This window comes from Chaetodon auriga, chromosome 6 (assembly GCF_051107435.1).
Source record: "Chaetodon auriga isolate fChaAug3 chromosome 6, fChaAug3.hap1, whole genome shotgun sequence".
Lineage (NCBI taxonomy): Eukaryota > Metazoa > Chordata > Actinopteri > Chaetodontiformes > Chaetodontidae > Chaetodon > Chaetodon auriga.
Window position 1 is genome coordinate 18,586,898 of NC_135079.1, and position 22,784 is coordinate 18,609,681.

The window sequence follows — 22,784 nt, forward strand, 5'->3', positions numbered from 1 at the left end:
AATTGTCTACAGTCTGAACACAACTTTAAACGTACTGTCAGATCTTACATAAGTCCCTGTAACCTCTGCCCTATACATTAAAGCCAGTCTGCCAGTCATTCTATTTTTGCACTGCCGAACTATGAAACATTAGCCTTTCACAGCGTACATCGGTTGCTGACTGTCTTCCAGGTTTAATTTTCCAACAAAAACCAAGATGTGTTTCAAAATCCAGCTTTCAGACATCACAGTCTCCACCAGTATGCCAATGCAGCATACGTGCAGACATTTTAAATGAATCCACACAACTGCGTTAGCTGCAAGCACCTTCATAAAACGGAGATACTAGGTGAGATCCATGAGTATCTCCCCCCGTCTCCAACGTCTGATCTCAGCATGGGACTCCCCAAACTCTCCTTCCCAGCAAGGGACAGTGAGAGAGCAAACAAGCCAACTTCACACCACTTCTCTCCAAACTCCAAGCCTCTCATATCTGGAGAGAAAAAAAAAGAAAGAAATTGGCTCACTGGCTGGCTGGACTGCTGGGGGCTCTCACACCAGAGATGAATGGATACTGCCACAACAAGACTTGCTCATGATTTGTAAAACACTGAATGGGAGGTAATTGGGTCAACCTGCTAAGAGTGCAAGTTCTGCCCTTTATCCAGTCACTTGATAGTCATGTCACAAACGAGCCTGTGAACTAAATGAATGTAATGTAACGAGGTTAGACTTTTCTATAGATCCAAATTTGTGATCTGTTCTACACTTTCACGTACTGTCTTATTGTGCGCCTGTAACAGATCAAGACCTCCAACAGCATGGCCATCCTCCTCCATTTGTCTCTACTCCCTGCCCTCCTTCTGTCCCTTCATCAATCCAATCCCCCACTGACAGACACGTTAATGCTTGAGGCTGGTCAAGGCTTTTCACTGACAGATACACAGGCTTATCCTAGCTGGAGTGCTAAGCATATACTCAAGTCAGTGGAGTACATAGAGAGGGTAAGAGCTGATCCCAGCTGACACAGGGTGACAGGCAGGGTCTGCCCCCCCAACACACACACACACACAGACACACAGACACACAGACACACACACACACACACACACACACACACACTCTTCTCTTGCTAATACTAAATACTGTCATGTTAATAATCATAACCATTTTTGCACAACAGTGAGTTCAATATCTTTGCAGGTTGGGGTAGCACATCAACCTTCAGGCTGTGACCAATGAGTGCATCGACTAACGAAAGTTGAACAACAGGCACCTGAAATAGAAAAAAAAAAATAAAAAATCCAGCCAGCCAAATACAAACGTTGCTTTTCTTGTCCTCATTGTCTTCTGTCTTTCCGCTTCAGCTGTAAAACCTCGACTAACAGTTGAACTGGTATCGTTGGGCTCAATGGGCTGCACTCTCTTCCTTCTGCTGCCCGTGCCTTTAGGCTCAATACACTCGGATGATTTGACTGGTAATGGCGGTAAAGAAAATTTAAAGTTAACCCAGCCCACAGATAGGATGGTCTACCAAGATCTCTCCCAGTGCGACTGTGCACTTGATGATTGAGTTGACTCACTGAATGATTCAATCATCTGTTAATGCCCCTGTTGTTTACCCATCACCGTGGCTGGTAGATTGATCAAACTCACTTGTTACGTCACAAATTGACCCGTATCTGGTCGGTTTATAGTGGTGCTGATTAGCAACCCTGAAGCAAATAAATCACTTAAAACTGTTTTCCCAATGATCCCCGGTGGTATCTATTCATGCCCACAGTTTCAGTTTTATTTGTCAAAGGTTGGGAATCACCACATACACTTCAACTGCCAACTTAGTAAAACTGGTATGTACATTTCCATAGTAGTGTGTTACTTTTGGTATCATTATGCTGTTTTAGACAGAATCATAAGTCCAGATTGGTTTCCATGTGTCACTAATACACTGGGGGACTCTCAGATCCAACACAAAGATGGATATTGCCAATCTTTAACTATCAGGAACACAATAAGTAAACATAAATCTCACACTGGCTCCCTCAGTCTTGATCTCATTAAATGACACTTTGCTTTGCTGATCAAAAGAGACTGCTGGGTATTTTCTGTCAATGGAATTCTACAATACCTCGTGAAGATGCTATTTAACATTACTAGCACTGCCTTTAATTTATTCTGCATGACAACTAGTATGGACCTACTTTTCCTTCATTATTACAAGGTCAGGACCTGACTGTCTGAGTAGTCTTTCATGAACTGTCTCAAGGCTACATTATGTGAAATTAGCATTTCTGTATTTTCTCACATGTACTGTATATAAATTAACATTCTAGTAGCAACTGCAACTGAATAAATCACTACTACTACAGACTATACTGTGATACACCCATATTTATTGCTAAACAATCACTAGGATAATAGTTATTTTGAATCATTAGCCTATGTTTGTATAATTTAGCTAACTCTGTGTGGGCTCCAAGATGCTAGCATACAGAACATACCTGAGGTTAACAGGGCAACAGAAGATGAACTACAAGGTAGCCAGTCAAAAACTGTAATTCTCCACCTGCATGTGAAAGATTGTTCGTGTTTCTACCTTTACATGCAACAACCTTGTTGCACTTGTGAAAACGCACATTGCCCCCATTGCAACATACAACAGGATCCAGATTGGGAATGGCAAAGATGCACCACAGACGAAGGTCTTAATTTCTCCAACAAAACCGATAATGTGAGAGCTTATCAATACTATGATCTTTAACAATTTAGGCCTGGGCCCATTTAATACCAGGTACTCATCCCTAGGTGTGACCCATACATCTAATTCTATTCTGTTGCTCTCACTGTGCCATACATGTTGTACTATGCTACATCAAGTAATTTGCTGATCAATTGAAAATGTATGTATGTATATATGAAAATGTAAATATGTGTATATTAACATATTAACAGTCTTGCATACTTTTAATGCAAGACTGTTACTAATTTTAATGTACAAGAAGAAGAAAGGTGTACCAAATGTCTGAGACAAAGACATAAAAATGACATTTTGGTATTTCAGCATGTACTTTGCAGTAACCCCAGGGTGGGAAATTAGCATCAGCCACCACCCAAATGCTAGTAGAATAGTAGATTTCTAACACAAAATAATGATTTACTATTGACTGGCAGTGAATTTGAACATTTATCTGTTAGTTCAAATTCTAAACAGTTTCCACTCTGAGTACCTCCTTTATTAACACAGACAAGTGAAAATAAGCTAAAGTTGAGTTAGTGGAGATACTTTCTACTTGTGAAAATCAAATTGGGCCACAGTGCTAACTTCAAACTGTTGGTATAGGCTGACTGAAACAAACAAAGCCAGACTGATGGAGTCTACACTTTGTGCACAATATTAAACCTCATTAATGGAATACAGAACAGATGAGGAAACTATGTTGGCAGTTGACAAAAACATAAACTCTAAACTATTTACAACCATTATCTTGAAGTCGTAGTACATCAGACAGTCTGAATGTGTGTGGCTTTTGAGGCAGATGAAAAATGAAGCAAGAGCAGCCTGGGTGTGAACCGCTGGGTGCAGGTTGAGACATTTTTCCTGGTTAATGTGTAATTTGCTGTTAAATCTCATACGTCTTCGTGCTGCAAACACATGCCAAGATAAACATCTTGGGAAAGGCTGAATCCAAATGCTTCCTGACTGATATGAACAGGCAAGTGGTGTTTTTTCACAACCACCACAGCTCAGTCTGCTACAATCTTAGGACTGTATGGAGTAGCAAAGGGAAATTTCTAACTGAAGTAACACCAACACAGTTTCAGGAAAGCAAAAGTTTAGTTTAGTTTAGTTTAGTTTAGTTTAGTTTAGTTTAGTTTAGTTTACTAGTTTAGTTGACAGGGACCATGTACAGAATCAGTTCTATGCCAGAGTTAGCTAAAATAGCTAACCTGTGGTCCTTGGGCAGGGAGTTAAAAAGACAATAAAACACATACTAAACATTACCAACAATATCAGCAACAAGACAGCAACAGCAACAACAACATTACAGAGTAAACATCATACAAAACACATAATACATTTGGTGTTCTATATACAAGATCAATGATCGCATGATTGATTCTCTTTCAGCCATGTGTTCAGAGAAATTTTAAAACTGTGAGCAAATGTGGAGTGGGACTGAGGGCCATTTTCCAGTTGCTTGGAATGAGAATGCTGATTGCCCAAAAGTGGTCTTCCTAAATTTGGTGGAACAATCGCCTCTCATTAAGGCCCTGGACACCCTTACATTGTCCCTGCAGAGTGACACACATTGCTTGAGTGGTGGTGGTACAAGGTCATGAATCAACGCAGAGACAGAGACAGCTCTATCAGTGTGATTCCATCACACCAAAGGGAACTTTTTACAGTGAGGCAACTAAATTCATTTGACTAAGTGTAACAAGACCACCTGGTTTCCATCTTTCCGCCCAATGGACACATGTGCTCAAGAGCTGACTGTCTCCAGTGCTGTTTATACAGCTAACCAACATGCATAAAGACACTGGCACACTTATCCTTCCAAGGCAGCCTAAAATATACAGTGTACTAAGGGTGGGAAGCTGAAAAAAGAAACCGTAACTAGTCATTACACTTCCTCTGCCACTGTATGAAGGATCAACATGTACTCCAGGCAAACTGCCTGCTTTAAGGCTTTGCATATATCTCTGAAGTATCAGTCTGTAGCCAACTGTCCTTGTGCAACCCCAAACATTTACTCCCTTCTAACCCAAATGAATCTGACACACCCTGTAAGCTGCTGATCTCAGTTCTGTTAAACTGTTTCTGTTCTTCCAATGTTTCACTGTTCTCCAACTTTGCAACACTGACACACAATTGCTAAGATGGAAATGCAGAAGTTACCAAAAACAGCACAAAGGTAAACTTAACTGTCATTGTGATCAAATAGCTGCAAAAAGCAAGCAGATTTACAGTGTAATAAAAACTGACATAAACAGCAAGTACATCTACTGCACACCTTAAGAGACATGCCCTAATTCTCTTTTCTGCTGAAAAAGTGAGTTATCCCTCCTGGCAACACTGGGTAAAAATGTACTTGCATTTGTGTCAAATTTTGAAAGTAGACTGACGCCTGAGATAAAAAAGGTCCACAAATTAAAGCTTAACCTTGGACTGTAACATAGGAATGGCACACACAAACCTTTCGATTAACTGAAGCAAAAACAGATAGGTGGCCAATTTAATCGAGCATATGCATTATTAAGGCATTAAAGAGCAGGCCAGCAGTTGAGATCTCAGCTTACCTTTCACCTGAGCCGCAGGAGACACCACATCCAGATGCCTTTGTTGGAGCAACCTGTCACCTGCAGGGATACAGAAGTTCAGAGTAAGGTTTCACTTTAATTCGCACAGTACAAACAGACAAACTGGCTCACTCCCGGTGTTTCTCCTTCCCATGCTCCTCCTGGTCACACCACTGTGCTAAGGAGGGTGGAGCCCCAACCCACCCAGTCCCAGTCCAGAGGGAGCTGCCAACATGTCTTTGGGCCGAACGCCCGAATCTGTTTACCATCTGCACACACACCACTGTCAGTCAATTACAGGTATTCTCCAGCTAGTGCAGATTTGGGGACAAAAGAACGACTTGAGCAGTTTATCATGGACACAATCCAATGAATATGGTAACTGAAAGTAAAACTGTAACTGATACAGTTGAAGTCGGAAATAGACAAACACGTTTGTTTACGTCATTAAAACATATTTTTAACCACTGTACTGTTTGCAAGCCGGTTAGGACATCCGCTTTGTGCATGACATGAGTAATTTTGCCAACATTTGTTTAAAGAGAAGGGTTGGGCTAAAGCTTCCCTAAATACTCCCGGAGTATATGTTATTACCAGTTGCTGCTACACCCTTTCCTGCCAAAAGGTGGCTACAATGCACTTCAACTGTGATTTTTCATCTTATGTTACATTACCGTTTTTTAACACTTTTGTTTGTTCATGTCTATCTTTATGTGAAGCACTCAGTGCATGTATTTCTTTGCTGTAAAGCATTTTGAGGGGCATTTCTTGTATGAAAGGTGAAATACATATAAAGTCTATTACTATTATTATTACTTTCACGTGACAAACATGTGGTACATGTTCCAGCTTTTTATTCTCTGAACATCAGAAATGGAACGTTAATCAATAACATTAACAACATCTACTGACAACAAATACACATCTTTGGTCAAATACAGCAAGTAGCCGTAAATAAATAAAAATCAAAGTCACAACACAATGTCTTTGGCTACACTCCAGTACAAATAAATTAGCACAGCCTATAGCATCCAGTAGGCTTATCAAATAATAAAATAAAAATAAATAACAAAAAAGATAGTAACGCAACAATACATAACAATATATAACACCTTATTTTATTGGTATACCTTGAAATGTGTATGTATGTTAATATTGTAAAAGACATGTTTACGTTTACATATACAAGTACTACGTCTCTCACTGTAGTGGTATTATTCTTACAGACATATTGCGCTAAAATAGGTATTCAAATGGCTCAAACCCGTATTTTTTCTGGAGGAATAATCGAATATTACTTTTGGGCAATTTCGACAGCCCCACTTCTCTTTCTAATTGGTTGTACTTGGCATAATTATATTGTATTGTTTGCAGCTAAAAATGCTGCTTTCAACACCCCATTCTGGTCTGACTTTGTTTTTCCTTGAAATGCCTCTTAATCCTGCCTTTGCAAACAATGCATTCTCCAACAGCTGGGATGTGTGATAAGCCACAAATCCAAAAACTAAAACAACACACACACACACACACACACACACACACACATACATCAATTCACACAGCAGCAAGCACGCAAACACACACACACACACACACACACACACACACACACACCCCTAATATACAACAAGAACATTAATATGATTCCTAACAGATGCAGAGTCACATCCACAAATGCAGTAGTGCATCACTGAACCCAAAACAATTCAGTATGTCTTGTTGAAGGAAAACACATTTGCAAAGTAGAGGTTGGCTCTATGAAACTTGAGCTATATTTCAAAGATACAGTATCACCAATCCCCACGCCAATTCCCTGACTTCACCAAGGTTCTCAGTAACTGTATCAAACCAGCAAAAAATAAACATAATAATTCAGCAGTTCAAAAAAAGTTCTTGGCAGAGATGTCTGTGGATAACGACCCAGCTAATGATCTCCTGGAAAACCAACAAGTGTAAAATGGGCTGGGCAGCAAAGATGGAATCTATGCCTTCAAATGCCATCGCTGAGCAATGGAGAAAGCCATAATACTTGAGTACATCTAACCTAAATAAGAAGTGAACTGAGAGAATCCCTGAGCTGACCTCGAAGCGCTTAAGGGACAAATACAAAGGCAGTGAAGAAGAGATGGAAGCCAAACACAGGGAGCAGCTAGAGGAACAGAAAAAACACGAAGAACTGGGAAGGAAGGGGTAATTCAAGATCATCTCAGAGGACCATGGAATCCTCAAAATAACCAAACAGTATTAGTTTCTAATTATGTATGTATGTATATTTTTTTTTGTCCCACACAAAAGATGCATTTGTACAAAGTGTGCACGTACCCAGAGTAAGAAGTAAAGGAAGACACTGTGACCCAGAATGTGGCATGGTTTGGATGGAAGGAGTCCAGAACTACAGCACTTTCTAATACACACTCCTCGCTGTCCTACATTTTCTCATTCAGACCAGATGTTTAAGTATCCGTTCTTGGGACCAATTCGGAGCACATTAAAATAAACCAACTACCACATATAAAGTAACACTGCAAGATTAGGAGAGTGCCTTCACCCCATGACCTGCATTGCATTTCTTCTACCTCCAGTGTGCTGTCCAACAACACACCAAATATGCCACTGTCATATGGACTTGACAACACCTTGAGCCAGACTTACAGAAAGTACTTGTCACTATGAGAGCTGACGTACAGCTTACTGCAGAAGCTTGTGGGTTTGCCAAAGTCTTGTGCTGCCTACTCGTAGCTTCGAGTAATTGGGCCAAAATAGAGCAAGGGAAAGATTAGCCACACTAAGTCTGAAATAGAAAACTATATGGTTATGGATGGCTGAAACATTGCCGATGCATATTGCACAACTATTGCTCTGCATGCTTCTTTTCAAGCACACAACTAGGTAACATTTACATAAGAACACTTTGAGCTCGCCAACTTTTCCAGCAGAGAGCCAAGACTGACTCATAGGAGGGGTCCGGGCCAGATACTGCCCACTGATTCAGAGTTGTGTCTCTGGCTCAATTAAGGGAAACAATAGGAAGCATGAATAATAACTTGAGGCTGGAAGTGGGTGCTCCAACTTAGGATACAGGATACAGTAGTGGCAAGAGGCTGAGCCAAAACCGATTAGTGAGAACAACTGGCTGATATTTTTAACAGGCAGGAGATTTTATTGATTTAAGACATAGCAAAGACTTCAAACATGACACAAAGTCCTTGCACATCCATATCTGTCCATCTACAGTGTTTGAAATTTTGCATATCACTATTCAGATTGGACCTTTAGATCCTTCACCTCCTCAGGCAATCTTACTTTTCTCATTGTTTGTCCTTTCTTCACTAGTCAAACTTGTTCGCACATATTTTTTGATTATTATTTTTCTCAACGGTAAATAGTTATCACTCCTTACTTGTATCTTTACATTGTGGGCATTTCACTGATAATCTCGAAAACACAGATACTCAAAAACCAAATTCTGGAAACAGACACAAAACGTATGCAGATGCCTTGATTTTTTTATATGAAAAACTTCCATCTACATCTACCTTCATCTCCATCCATGTACATCCACTTTGCTTAATGTAATCTTAAGCAAAGCTGAAAGTGTTTTCAATTAACTGATTAGACGAAGTCCTTCACCTGCTCCTGGATCTGACAGTCTAATCTAAGTGGATAATGAAGGCTGATATTTACAAGTGCCCCTAGGTACACAGGGATTGGTTACCACGGTAAGCCAGGGCACACAGACAAACAGAGACAGACCATAAACTCAATCATTCTCCCTGCATGAAGGCAGAAAAAACAGAACCATGAGACACATGGACACAAAGTGTGCATTCACTGCACATAATGAGAGCAGATTAGACTTTACAGGAATAGTACTGGGTCTAAGGGTGCTTACCATTAAGTGCACTCAAATGTCTTACGGACTAATTAGTGCTCATCACATGCCCTCCTACCCCAGGGCCTGTCGTCCGTGCCATTAGGTTCAACTCTGGGTGGCCACAATAAAACTGGTGAGCAACTGATCTATCGGATCTAACAACATGGGACAAACAGTCAGCAGCAGCCATCTAAAATGGACCAAAGTCCCAAAACTTGGTTGTTAACAAATTACTATGCTTGTAAACACAAAAAAATGGTAATGTTTATGTAGCTGAAGTTGCAAACTTCACTGTGGAGGAGTGACATTGTGTTTGCCTTTTGCAGCTTTGGTTCTAGTAAATATAAAAGGTATCTACTGTGTCACATAGGTAAAACAGCCTGCTTTGGAATTTTTGCAAAAGCCTGGTAGTGTCTGAGCTGCGTTCAACCCAGGACAGTTGAAAAGCCGTGGACCCAATCAGATCAACCACAGAGCCACCTCGCTGTGTCGATCTGGATGGGGTAGATAAGGTATCTTTTTTCCGCTGCACTTCTGCACACCCACTGACAAGTTACATGTGGTGAGCACAGGAAGTTATATGTGGCCACAGACAAACAAATGCACAGCATGTGGGTTTTCTTCTGCATAATGGTGGACATTTCTATTTGAACGTGTGCTTCAAAGTAGGATATACATGTTAGTGAAAAACAAGAGATGTCATCATTCATCATGTCCCTTGTTTACATTAAGGTTAGTGGAACAGCCATTCAACCATGAATGTGTGGGCTGCATGTGGAAATTATGTGCTGATTGGAAGATGACACAGGTCAATTTCTAAAACAAGCTTTAATGTCAAAACCAGCAGCAAAAGTCAGCAAATGTTGCATCAATAAAACCATCATCACGTGGTATTAAAGGAATTCTTTGACATTTTAGAAAAATGCACTTGTTTGCCTCCATTCCTGCAGTTAGATGTGAAGTTCAATGCCAATTTGAATTCAGTAAACAGATCAGACCAAGACATGTTTATCTAAGTAAGTGCCAGACACAGACAGACACCAACACTGGAGGGAGAGAATGCAGAGAAATGAATGCTGCAGTGGTAAAAGGTGGGTGAGTCATTCTGGAGAAAGATATGTCATTCTCCAGAATGACTGGAAATTGAAAATCAGTGAAAATCTCCTCATGGTCCGCTAGCTTTCCGTTTTGTGTGTGTGGTGGGAACAAAAAGAAAAAATAAAAAAAGTTCTTGTTCGCAGGGGAGGAGCAACAGAAACGGTAAATCTTGCATGCTAACATACAATCGCATTGTGAAGTAGAGATAGCAATACCAACGACTGTTCTCCTGAATGACTCACCCCATCTTTATAGAACTTTCTATGAAAGTTTTTGATTTATTAGCTGTCCAATACCACAATGATTGGGAAAAGTTGAAGCTAAAACCCAATTACTGTCATCCTTTTTACAGTTTCATATACAGTGTCAGGATTGAATAGCCAAAAGATAGATTTGGGCTAGAGTATCACTTTAAGACTGAGGTCCCATGTCATGGAAACTGTTCATGCTCTGAAACCTGAGTTGTTTCTTAAAGGTTGAGGTGACACTTGCTTTCTTGGAGCTACTTGGCAAAGCCAGCTATGCCTGAGTGTCACAATTTTCCTCTAAGTGTAATCTAACAGAGTGTCACTGTCTTCAGTCACCTGACTACTGCATTAGGAAAACAGAGACTACACATATTACAAAGCTTCATAAATACAAAGCTCATGCTTCTGTGTTCATTTTCTGAAACAACACAGTTTAGACATACCAATTAGGGCTGCCTCCTAACCCACCAAACTGTTTGTCGATGAGACAAGTCTTAGTTCTTAGTTGAGTCTTTATTATTCAGTTAGTTGCAGAAAAAAAAAACTCAATTCGGGAGCTGGGCCTTGTCGTTTGGCCATGACAAAGTATTGGGGCAACAGTTAAAACACAGATCAGTTCTCTTGTAATGTGGCAGTCAGCTGCTAACTGTAGCAGCTGTTATCTAATGGTAGGTAGTGTAGTTATGTAGTGAGCTCTGTCAGCCATGCAGCTAGCTGACTCTGCCTGTGAGCTTGGTGCATCGGGGCGTGCTGGTGTTTACACCACAAGCATGAGAGCTTTGGGCCGGCGGGTGGAGAAGAAGGTTTTCAGGTCCAGGGAATGCTGGTGGGGAACACAGCTCAGGCTGATGAAGGCCACTTTGACAACAGAGAATACAGTATAGAAGTGATTTACAACAGCTCTGACCAGGATTCTCAGGTGGGACCAGAGGAGGTGTGAAGCGATAGAGGAGAGTGAATTTCTAAGTGTACATGATCTATCATGTTGTTAAGTTCGCAAGCATTTATTAGCATGAAGTCAGAAGTTATTTGTTTCTGTGTTTTGAACAACAAGACTTGCGTGATGTTACACTGTTGAAATCAATTAACACAATGCTCAGTCTCAGTTCAGTGCTGGTTGTTGCGACACATTCAGAATCATTCCTGCTTTTGCCTTTTGTTAACAGACGACTCGCTTCATGCGTGAGCTTGTAAAATGTATATTTATTGGGTTTTTATGACGGTTTTGTATTTTTCTGTAATGTAACACAATGTTAACAATGTCACCCATAACACGCCTTCTCAGCCCCGGGATTCAAACCATTTTCTGATGCACCAAAAAATATATCTATATAAATAACTGAATTAATCTCATAAACATGCAACAACTAGTCGACTAATGGCTGTAACCAACACCTATTAGTCGATTAGGAAAATCTTTAGTTAGGGCAGCCCTAATATTAAGAGTTATTAACTAATTTGTCCCTAGTAGATAAGATGCCATGACATGAAAACAGCATGCACATGCCAAAAATTAGAGCCAATCTGACAGAATCTGCACAGAGCGCCACTATGACCCTCCAAAGAGGGCTTTAACAGGCTGACGTTAAAACCGTGACGTAATCAAGCCTCTCAGCAACACATCTTTCATAATAATACATTCAATGTAATAAAAGGATGTTAAAAAAAAAACACATACAACCCTGCTGTAAACTTCACACAGATGCTGCGGCTTATCCCTTGAAACTGCAGATTATCAGCATCTGACATGGGTGGTACACAGCAGCAATCATATTCAGGGACTGGACAAAGTCCCTGTGCAAGGCCTGCCACTCAGAAACAGCTTTGAAACAAATGTAGATCGTGGCAAAGACTCATGTGCCACCCTTCTAATACTTGCACTGCAGGTAATTTGCTAAATTGTTGCACTGGGTCCTGTGTAAAACTGGGAGCTTTTACACAAGCAGCAGCTCCATACATTAAGCTAGAGATGAGTGAAAGGTGAATATTGATTGCAGAGGCACAAGCTGCCGTGGAAACACCACGGCCGCTGCTGCTTCTGTAAAAAGAAGAGCGGCGGCTCTACGGTGTTAAACCTGCTCTATAAATACACACACCAGCTACCCAGCAGTCAAGGAACAAACATCATGGGGTCAGGAGGTTAGTCGCAAACTCTAAATTTGTGTGTGTGTGTGTGTGTGTGTGTGTGTGTGTGTGATGTCAATTCTGTGAAACTAAAATCTTAAGATCATCATGGAGATGAAAAAAAGGCCTGTATTTTCAACCGCAGTCAAATATTTAGCAAATTATCTCCAGAATATTTCTTGCAGTACTAAAGCACAAGTGACCACACTTTAAGGAGTGTTTAAGTCATACAAGTAAGTAAAAATACAGGTTCACACAGCAGAACAACACTGGGGATATACTGTCAAGCTAGTATGGAGTTAAAAAGGCTGCAATTTGGGGTTTTTAGTAAAGAAGTGACGATAAAAAAGATGATTAGTTAAAGTATTATAGGACTCACTATGCAAATAACATCACCGGCACTTTGCAATTTGCATGGAAACCGCAGGATGGAAAAATCCAGTTTCTACTGGAAACTGTTGACTGCATCTGAGTCATAAATATTGTTTCAGATGTCTTAAAAAAGTAACTGTTAGTCTTTGTCTCACTTCTGTTATGAGAAACTGAAAAGCTGCTTCCCTAGATTAATGCGGTAGTAACACAAAAGACTACGTTTACAGACATTACAGGCTGGTATAATGCTGGTGTCACCATAAAAAAAACAGCAAATAATATGGCAGACATTTACATCTCACAGACAATGACAATACAGCCCAAAAATAATATATTATATTGTAAGGTGTTTCTGCAATAACAATACTCTTGATATACTAAAATACCGAAAAATATTTATTATTAATTTCAAGAACATGCAACTGCAACAAAATAAAACATAAATAGTACAACAAAAGTACACGTCTTATGAGGCTGCACTGGTGGCTGTGGCACATGTATTTCTTTTGCTAAACGTCTGACCTGAGGAAAGTTAACTTTGTGTAGCTTCCACCATATGAGCGTCTGCTGGTGGACACTGTAAGCAGCAGTAGCTCATCCTCAATCATCTGTCTTTCAGACTGCCCTGTCTTGGTGTCCTCTTGAAAAAGCTTCCACAAGTCTTCTTTGGTCTCTTTGCACCACTTGCTGTGTCTTCTGCTGATCTCGAAGCTTCTACATAGGATTTCAGAGGCAGATGTTCCTTCTCTCAAACTGCTGTGGCTCATATGACCTGGATCTCTTCCGGGCCCATGTACTGAGTGTGGGACTGCGGGTCAAGCATAGTTACCAGACTTATCAGTTTCACTTTCAGGGTCTTCATACTTTCTGTTCAAGTACTCCAGTAATGAGTTCTTTATTGTCTTGTGAGGTCCGTGTCATTCCCCTTCACTTGTAGTATGTCACTGTTAAACAATTAAGTGCAGACTTCAAGCATGACACAGCAACATAGTTGTCAGCAGGCGGAGCATCTGTGAATTCCAGAGGAGGACCAAAGGCCTTGCTAACAGACTCAGGATCCTCTTGCCATGTCAGGACTAGCATAGACCTCTGTGATGGCCTTTTCTCGTTCTGGTCGCTGGACCTCCTTTTGCCTTAATCACCATCTCTTGTTATGCTGTAGGTTTGTGTTGAGGCAGACTCATGTCTTTTTGAACATCTTGAAGTGCCTGCTGCCTCTTCCGACTGTGAGAAAAAGCACTGACAATCTCATTGCAAACTCCCACAGCTCTGTCACCCCTAATGTCCTGAACACTTCTTTCTGCAGTGAGACGGCAAAAAAGAGGGGGAGAAGTTAGGCAGTTAGAAATCACATTTCAACAATATCAACATTAGCTTAGCACCCCAATTATAGGATTTTTACATATAACATAACATTCATGTCACAATTTTAAGCATTTTTAAATGCTAGGCACAGTACACCTCCCTACTGAAAATATACTATATTTCTATATTATTACTAGAATGATTTGATGCTTGAATATAGAGTTACCTTACCTTATAGTTTTCTTATTGTAGCCTGGGCTATGGTATTTTTCAATCTTCTATAAGCCTATCTACAATATTCCCATGAATGTATTGTGTTGTATAGCAGTAATATTCATATGACATCCTTCAGAAAATTATTATAGAATTTTGTAGTTGTAATTTTGATAGGCCAAACACTGACTCAAGGCTTTGTATTTTCTGTATTTTTAGCAGCCACCGTAGGGGAGGGTGAGGCAAGAGGTGTTCATCTGGTTGCAATCTGCAACCTCATCGCTAGATATCATCAAATCCTACACACTGGACCTTCACCATCATCTACATCGAGGGGGATCTATTAAACCTCAAAGCAACAGGAATGCTATGTGCTACTTTTACATCTGAATTCATATCTCATATGGAAGGAAACTTACCGATGGCATTGTGAAGACATTGGCCACAGCATGACAGTCTCATCCAGATAGAGCTTCCACTGGCTGTTGCTGTACTGTAGTGCACAGTCAGGCTTAGATAGCGCTCTGTAGCTCATCCACTGTTGAGGTTTTGTGACCAAACCACTTCCACGCTACTGAAGTGGTTGCCCCTTTTTCAAACTAACTCCTCCACTGTGGAGCCGCCAGCAGTGGTTGTTTCGCTTTCAGCAATGCCTGTTGTTGTTGTTGTGCATAACGGTATGATGTCATTCATCAACAAGGAAGATTGCCTGATATTAATTTTCACGCACCACATATAGCACAGCCTAAACAGTAACAACATTCACATTGATGTAATGTGGCATTATAAGTGTGATATCTGTATAAATAAATGCATCCATTTGGCTAAAAGCTTTTCTTCATATGTATGGGGCCATCCAGCAGGCAGTGTATGCCACCATGTGTGCTCTCTTTTCCCCATTTAATGATGCAACTATATCACAACCTTAAAAATGTCAGTACTGCTGTACTGTGTTCACACAGATGACTTTTCTCTGGGAAATAAGTGACATTCTGTGAGAAAGGGACCTGTTTTTAGACATAATGGCCAACTTGCAGCTGTAAAATAACTTGGGACAAAAAAAACTCTGTAAGACCATGGGAGATGAAGGGAATCTTGGCACAATACAGGCTGCTAAAAGTGCGTTTGCTCTCTGGGGGCAGAGAGAGATTCAATATGGAGCAGTGTTAGCCTAGATTCCCCCACTAGATGTCGGGGAAAGCGTTTACATCCCAGGGGAACCGGAGCAGCTCTGAGCCACTTATCAAACCCTAGAGAAGGAAACGTCCATTGTTAAGAGCAGTCACATTCAAATGAATAGTTTACAGGGCTCAGTATCATTAGGAAAATGACTAAGAAAAATGTGGGTTTTCATACAAAACTACTTTATCTTATGTGGATAGTAACAATTTTGTTTTGAACAGCATTTTTAGTGAAATTTTGCTGATTCACATTTCAAGATACACATTATGTACAAAGAAAATACACTAATCCAGTGTCTCAGCGGAGCTGTGCAGAGTTGCATTCCAACACCAGTTACACAGCCTGATAAACAAATCTTACAGTTTTGTACGACTGAAAATAAAAGACTTTGGACTGCATGTTTATGCAAGAGAGGAGAACAATACAAATTTAGCTCTCACCTCATATAAATGTATAAAAAGATGATGTTCCATGAATATACTAGTCAGCATTCTGGGTAGCCCACCCAAGAAGATTAAGACCCACCCAGGTAGCTAAAATATGAATTTTATCGAGCTGGGTGGGTCCACAAATCCCAATTCTTTATTTTAAATGTAAACTTTGCAGCGATTCTACTGGTAAGGCTTCGCCATGGCAAGCCGCAGAGGTCACACGCAGTGCCACCCACTACCATAAGTAAATGATCAACCTGTGGAAAACACTGGGATGACAACACAGCAATTAGAACAGTCAGCTTTAAGTCTGCCTGCCTTGTTATCTTCTGTCAGTAAGCAAACATCTGAAATACTACATGGGACATAATAAACTTGATTACAGCTCTGATGTAACACCAGAGTTAAACAGAAAGCAGTGATGCTCCAATCATTTGAATGAATTGGAAGCACGGTAAAATAGGAGTGACACATAGGTGTTTTAGTAGTTAGATAAGGATCTATTTGTGGAAACTGTGGCATTTGTGGCCTGCCATTTGTTATCATTTAATTCCACTGATACCCTAAAAATAACAAACCCCGAATCCCAACACTTGCTGACTGCACAGCCTGCATGCTTCACTGACAGACAAAAAAAAAAATGGCCAAAGATAAACCTGATGATGCATTTGGTCAGGCATTCTGGTGTTCAAGTGGTTTAAAGAGTTTACTATGGAAATGTTAACCAAAACATTTGAGACTGATTGCAGCCAGGAAGGTCTCACTTGTCATACTTTCTTTCTCTGTTTCCACTTTTTCTAAAATGTCATACTTCCAAAAAAAAAAAAGGGGGGGGGGGGGGGGAGGCAAGCCATGTAAAACAATCAACAATCCTGGCCCTGCTCACCTGAAATTCCAAGAAAGATTATGAATTATTCTTATGGCGGATATTAAGAGGTTAGACTAGAAACCAGAGGAGAGATGACGTGTCGCAAAGGTCCCCAGCTGGACTTAAACCAGAGACACTGTGCGGTTACACAGTCAGCTTCTTGAACCCGTAGGCCACCAGAACACCCGAGGGAAGCGTCTCCTGTACTCAGACCTACAGTACGTGGTCGGACATGAGTATTCCTCACAGCACAGCATGGAAGCTGGGACATCTGTTGCTGTGTCTTCCTGCTAGAAAAAGCAGTGATAAAAAAAAAACCCAGCACTAACCACCCACAGAAAAAGCTCCTCACATTCTCACCACCACTCATTTCTCTTTCCTTCGTTCGCGACAACTCTCTCCCCATTTGTCCGTCACGGCAGAGCAAAGCCACAGTTCTAGTTGATAGGCTTAGGGACCAACACCATTAAATATCCCCACCTGATTAGAGCAAGGCAGACTGTCACGTGGCATGACTAGACTTTGGGTGTTAACAGATATCATCATTATAAAAGCTAGGTTGGAAAAACCTAAAGGTGAAAATGGGTGTTCATTTGTTTGGTTATAGAGGATTGAAACTCAATCTAATGAAGGGCATTAGGAAGAATATTTAAAGCAACACACACCGGATCAAAACCAGATGTAGAAACACAATCCCAATTTTAAAATGTGTACAAAACATAAATATCTGCTTGTTCTGAATTTGATGCCAGCAACACGTTTTAAACAAGTTGGGACAGGAGCAGCTAAAGACTGGGAAAGGAGTGGAATTCTCCAAAAATAGCTGTTCAACATTCCACAGGTAAACAGGCTCATTGGTAACAGGTGATAGTATCACGACTGCGTATGAAAGGAGCATCCTCGAAAGGCTCACTCGTTCTGAAGTCGTATATCAAAACCAAACACTCACTGAGTGTTGTTAAAAGAAAAGGTGATGTAACACAGCAGCAAAAAGGCCCCAGTCACAACTTTTCTGGAATGAGTTGCGGGCATTAAACTCAGAATGAGTGTACATTTGTGAAAAACAAGTTAGAACATTAAATATCGTGTCTTTGAACCGTACGACTGAATATAGCTCAGAAAGTATTTGCAAATCCTTCCTTTCTGTTTTTATTTATGTTTCACACAGGGTCCCAGCTTTTTTGCAATCAATGTTGTTGGAGTAGTGTCTGCTGTTATTGATCTTGTGACCTATTTCCAATGGCCTTGCAGTATTAATGACCTTCAAATGCCTATATGTTACCATCACTGCTACTGACACCATTTCCAGTGTGACATTTTGCGGTCAGTCAATATGAGATCAATTTTTGTTCAGTTCCAGCCCGGCAGGGAATCCTAACCCTACATATCGGGCCTTCATTACTTTGTACAACCAGCTCTGAAAGATGGAGTCAGCTGAGAGTGCAGACAGATCACAGAAACACTGAGACAACAAAGCAAATCAGGACTTTGCAGAGCTTTGACAAAAAGAGAAAGTGGGAAAAAAACAGACAGACTATTAAACTGTCTTTTCTCACTCAGCTGCAATTCTCCCAAATATCACCTGACATTCACTTCCAGCACTCCGGTAATCATTTCCTCTTTTGCTTAGATTGCCATCTCTTGAGATTTTTGTTTTTCGTTTTTTTTTTTTCAGCATCTTGAATGACACATTCCAGTCACCCTTTTAACTATTAACTAAAGTGCACTTCTGTGCTATTCTCATCTCCAGTAAAGCTCAACTCCACATAATACCACACAATTAAAGATGATGAGCTCTTCTATCACTGTCTACAATGGAAATAGACAGAGATGGATGAGGCGAAGTGGCACTGTAAAAACTCCACATTTAGTCATTATCTCATCAAGATGAAATATCACAAGTATGGCCAGACCCATACTGGATTTCTGAGGCTGACACTACTGCTACTCTGTCAGCAAAAAAAGTTGTATTATATGTATTATAAATGCATGACACAAACATTTTTGATAAATTTAAATGTTATTACCTAGATATGTACAAAGCAAGACATTTTAAAGTTAAAAAATACACGTCTTGTTGCTCTAGACAAGCTTTGTAACGAAGACACAAACATATTGTGCCATTTCTTGTAACTTATCATCTGACACATACACACTGGTACCAGTATTGGTAATTTATCAGCCTGGTTCTTATCACAAGAACACTGAGCACCTTCTGTAAAAAAGGTGGCGGCTGTAGCTCAGGAAGTGGAGCAATCATTCACCGATCAGGGGGTTGGTGGTTCGATCCCTGGTCTTGGCAGGTCTGTGTGAACTGTGTGAATTCATATGTCACCTTGGATTAAAGTGTCTCCCAAATGACTAATTGTAATTGTAAGTCATATTCAGGTTATAAAGGCTTTGTCATGAAAAGAAAAATGTTCTATAATCTATTTTTAAAAGCTCAACACTACCTAGAGCTCTAAATATTAATTGATGCCTCTCTGCAGGAGTGAACCATCACACCAGCAACACTGAAGTGCAACCATGAACAAGTTGAACCATCCGAGATGTCTTGGCCTGCATTGCATATAATTGGCATTTAACTGTGAACCAGCCTCACCTCTCTCCTTTGAATCACCCTCAGTACCACACTGCATTATGTCTCACATTACACACTGCATGCAACATGTCAAGCCCACGATTCATCTGAGTAATGGAGGTTGTTTAGAAGTACAGTTAATGCCTCTGGTTATTCCTCCGATGACTGTTCTGCCATAAGCGCTGTTATATAGGTTAACGTTACCCAATTTATCAATCCGGTTTACGGTTGCACTTGAAGCATGTGACAGCAGGAGGGTAAAACGAGTAAATCTGAGGAAATCCTACAGATGTACATGTCCTTGCTTGTCACCTCCACCCTAGACGTCGGTTCACGGTTGCCATGCAAACAAGTGACAGCCAAGCCGCAGCCGCATGGGGCATGGTCCGCTAACGTGGTGGTGATGAGGGTTTAATGTGACTTTCTGGAGCTAGCTTGCAACGCTAGCCGCTACCCAGCCAGACGACTCACCGAGCACACACGATAGATAACGTTCATACCACCAGTGGCCAAATTCCTCCAAATATTGCGACGTTATGATGCTCTACACTAACGTTACCGTCTGTATCCAAGGGAAAGGCAAATCCTCCTCATTTTAGTTAGCAGTTAATGCTATCAGAGCTCCGCTAGCTAGCTTAAGTTAGCACATAAAACATACCTTAGTTGAAGAAAACACAAGAAACGCTCGCTAAAAATAGTCCCGTTTTCGTCCTCGCTGTGTTGGCGTGCTGTAAGTTAGTAAGGAAGCAGTTAAATGCAAACTTACTCTGTGTCGACCTGCGTGGCACTCATACAGTTGTTTCCGAGCTTCCTTCCCAGTCCAGCGTCATAGCACGGGGCTGGGAGAGACAGCTGGGTCGTGGGGTAAAGCGGGCGGGCTGTGGCTAACGGTGGGAGTCGGCTGGAGGAGAAATTGCTCCGTTTCAACATGGAGAGTGTGGAGTGGACTGAATCCTCCTGCTGCGGTTCATGTTGCTGCTGCTGCTGCACAGGGAGCACTGGCGACACCTGTGGCCGCAGCAGCGTACTACACCCTCTTCTTCTTCTTCGTTCGTTTTTACAGACTGGTTGCATCCACAAAGACAAAATGTGCCCCCCCCCCCATAGATTCATAATCTCTTGTTTGTTCTTTTGCTTCAGAATTAGAATCAGATCGATTGGCCAAATATACATGTACATAAGAGGAATTTGACTCTGCTTTCAATGTATTAATACAGGAATCAGCCAAGAACAAGGATAAGATGAACAAATTAGAGTAAAAAATGGCAGATAATTAGAAATGGTATGTGTGAAAAGAGGGAAGCATATAAAGAATGGGCCTATATACACAATCACCAATGACCAACAACATAAGCTTGACAGTGCATGATGATATATGAAACTGCATTTTAAATTATAAAAATATAGTTTATAATGGAGGTAAGTGGGTGTTCTGCTGTTAGAGGGTCATTGACACTGTATGGCAGATCTAACTACTCATCAGAGTGATGTCCTGTGGGAAGAAACTTGTTGTGTCTGTATCTTTTGCCGTACAGAGCTCTGTGGTGTCTTCCAGAGGAGAGGAGTTGGAACAGGTTGTGTTCAGGGTGTGATGGGTCTGCAGTGATGTTTTCTACCTGTTTCCTGACTCTGCAGGTGTATAAGTCCTGAATGTGAGGCAGGTTGGCACCACTGATTTTCTCTGCAGTCCTGACAGTCTGTTGTAGTCTGTTCCTTCCCTGTTTGGACAGGAACAGACAACAATATCCATCACCGTCTCTACAAACCAGACAGTGATGGATGACCGGAGAACAGATTGGATTATAGCAGCATGGAACTGGATCAGCAGCTCCTCAAGCATGTTAAACTTCCTGATCTGGAGCAGGAAGTACATCCTCTGCTGAGCCTTTTTGATGACAGAATCTATACTAAAATAAAATAAGTACAGCTGTTTGATACAAAGTCTGAGCTTTCATTCCACCTTGTGCAAAATACAACATGTACATAGGAAATACAAAAACCTCAATGTAAGGAAACAGAACAAGGCATACAGGAACATGGCATTTAAGTGCACACAATGGCTGGAGCAACATCTTTCAATAGCTTTGACCGCATTACTAATCTTCAACCATCTTTCAGTGTACTGTATGGAATTATATTGGTGTTGTTTCTGAGCATTTCTGAGCATACAGTGGGACATTTTGTACGAAGAAAATAAACTACATGAACATTAATTGCTTGTTTATACCTCACTCTGTTTTGTATGGGTCTACCACAGACCAGGTATGAGGGCCCCTAAGCAGAATTTTGCAAAGGGCCGCAGGGAGATCGGGACCAGCTTTGTATCCACTACAATTATCTTATCCAGTTACAAGTTAAAACAAAGTTTTATTATCATTAATACATGACAGCAAACACATAACTGCAGAAGCTATCATTGATGATTGATTTAACCTTAGCGAAGTTGACCATTTGTAAACTGTTAAACTCCATCTTGCATTATTTGTTATTATTTGTGGGCATTTTTTCATTTCTTGCCAGGTCATTATGATTGAATTGTTTACTTGAGCACAAAATTGTTTATAAATGAGAACCAACTTCTTCCTAGATCTAGCCTGTTCATCCTGTATAGTTCTGTCGTGTCAAGTCTGAAAGTCTTCATACAGCTATAGTGTAAACTTCACAGGTTCTTAACTTAAAGAAGATCAAGGCAATACCCCTACGCAGCTGAGTGTTTGTGTGTTCCTCCACTTATTGTAACAGGGCACAAATCCTCATATGCGACTGTTTTTAATGCTTTCAAAGACAGCCAAAAAAACCCTATTATCGCCTCGATCAGAAGCTGAAAAATCCCTGTGTAATCCATTATGGTGGATTTACTGGCACATAAGCATTTGAGCTCATCATTAAATTTGGATCACCCAGTTATCTTTTGTCCTATTTTAATTTTGCATTTGCAGGTTGGATTTCTGTCGTAACAGCTCCAGCGCTCTGTATACTTTTCACTGCAACTCACAGCATAGGAGACTAGAAAGAGGCATTCACATGCAGAACCTATTTTTAGATCCAACTTCTGGATCTGAGAGACATGCAACAAGGATGATGAGGAGGAGTGCAGGGGAGAGACGCAGAAATGGGGGGAAAGGATGGGGGTCGGGGGGCATACTGTATGAAATGTGAGAGTATCAGGCTTATTGAAGCCGACATGCTGACAGTCTTATGTTACCAC

At 40.8% G+C, this 22,784-nt stretch overlaps 1 protein-coding gene across 3 annotated transcripts in view; it reads right to left on the reverse strand.

Moving 5' to 3' along the window:
• Window positions 1-20,588, reverse strand: part of osbpl5 (oxysterol binding protein-like 5) — a 49,085-nt gene extending 28,497 nt beyond the window's left edge. The window contains exons 1-2 of one of the 3 annotated variants that reach the window (XM_076732876.1): window positions 20,343-20,588; window positions 5,281-5,340 (exon numbers count right to left, since the gene is read on the reverse strand). The gene's annotated coding sequence lies outside the window, so the exon portion shown is untranslated. Of the gene's footprint in view, window positions 1-5,280; window positions 5,341-20,234; window positions 20,253-20,342 lie in introns of those variants that run through there. The other 2 variants (XM_076732879.1, XM_076732877.1) reach the window with 2 other exon arrangements.
• Window positions 20,589-22,784: the final 2,196 nt, after the last annotated feature.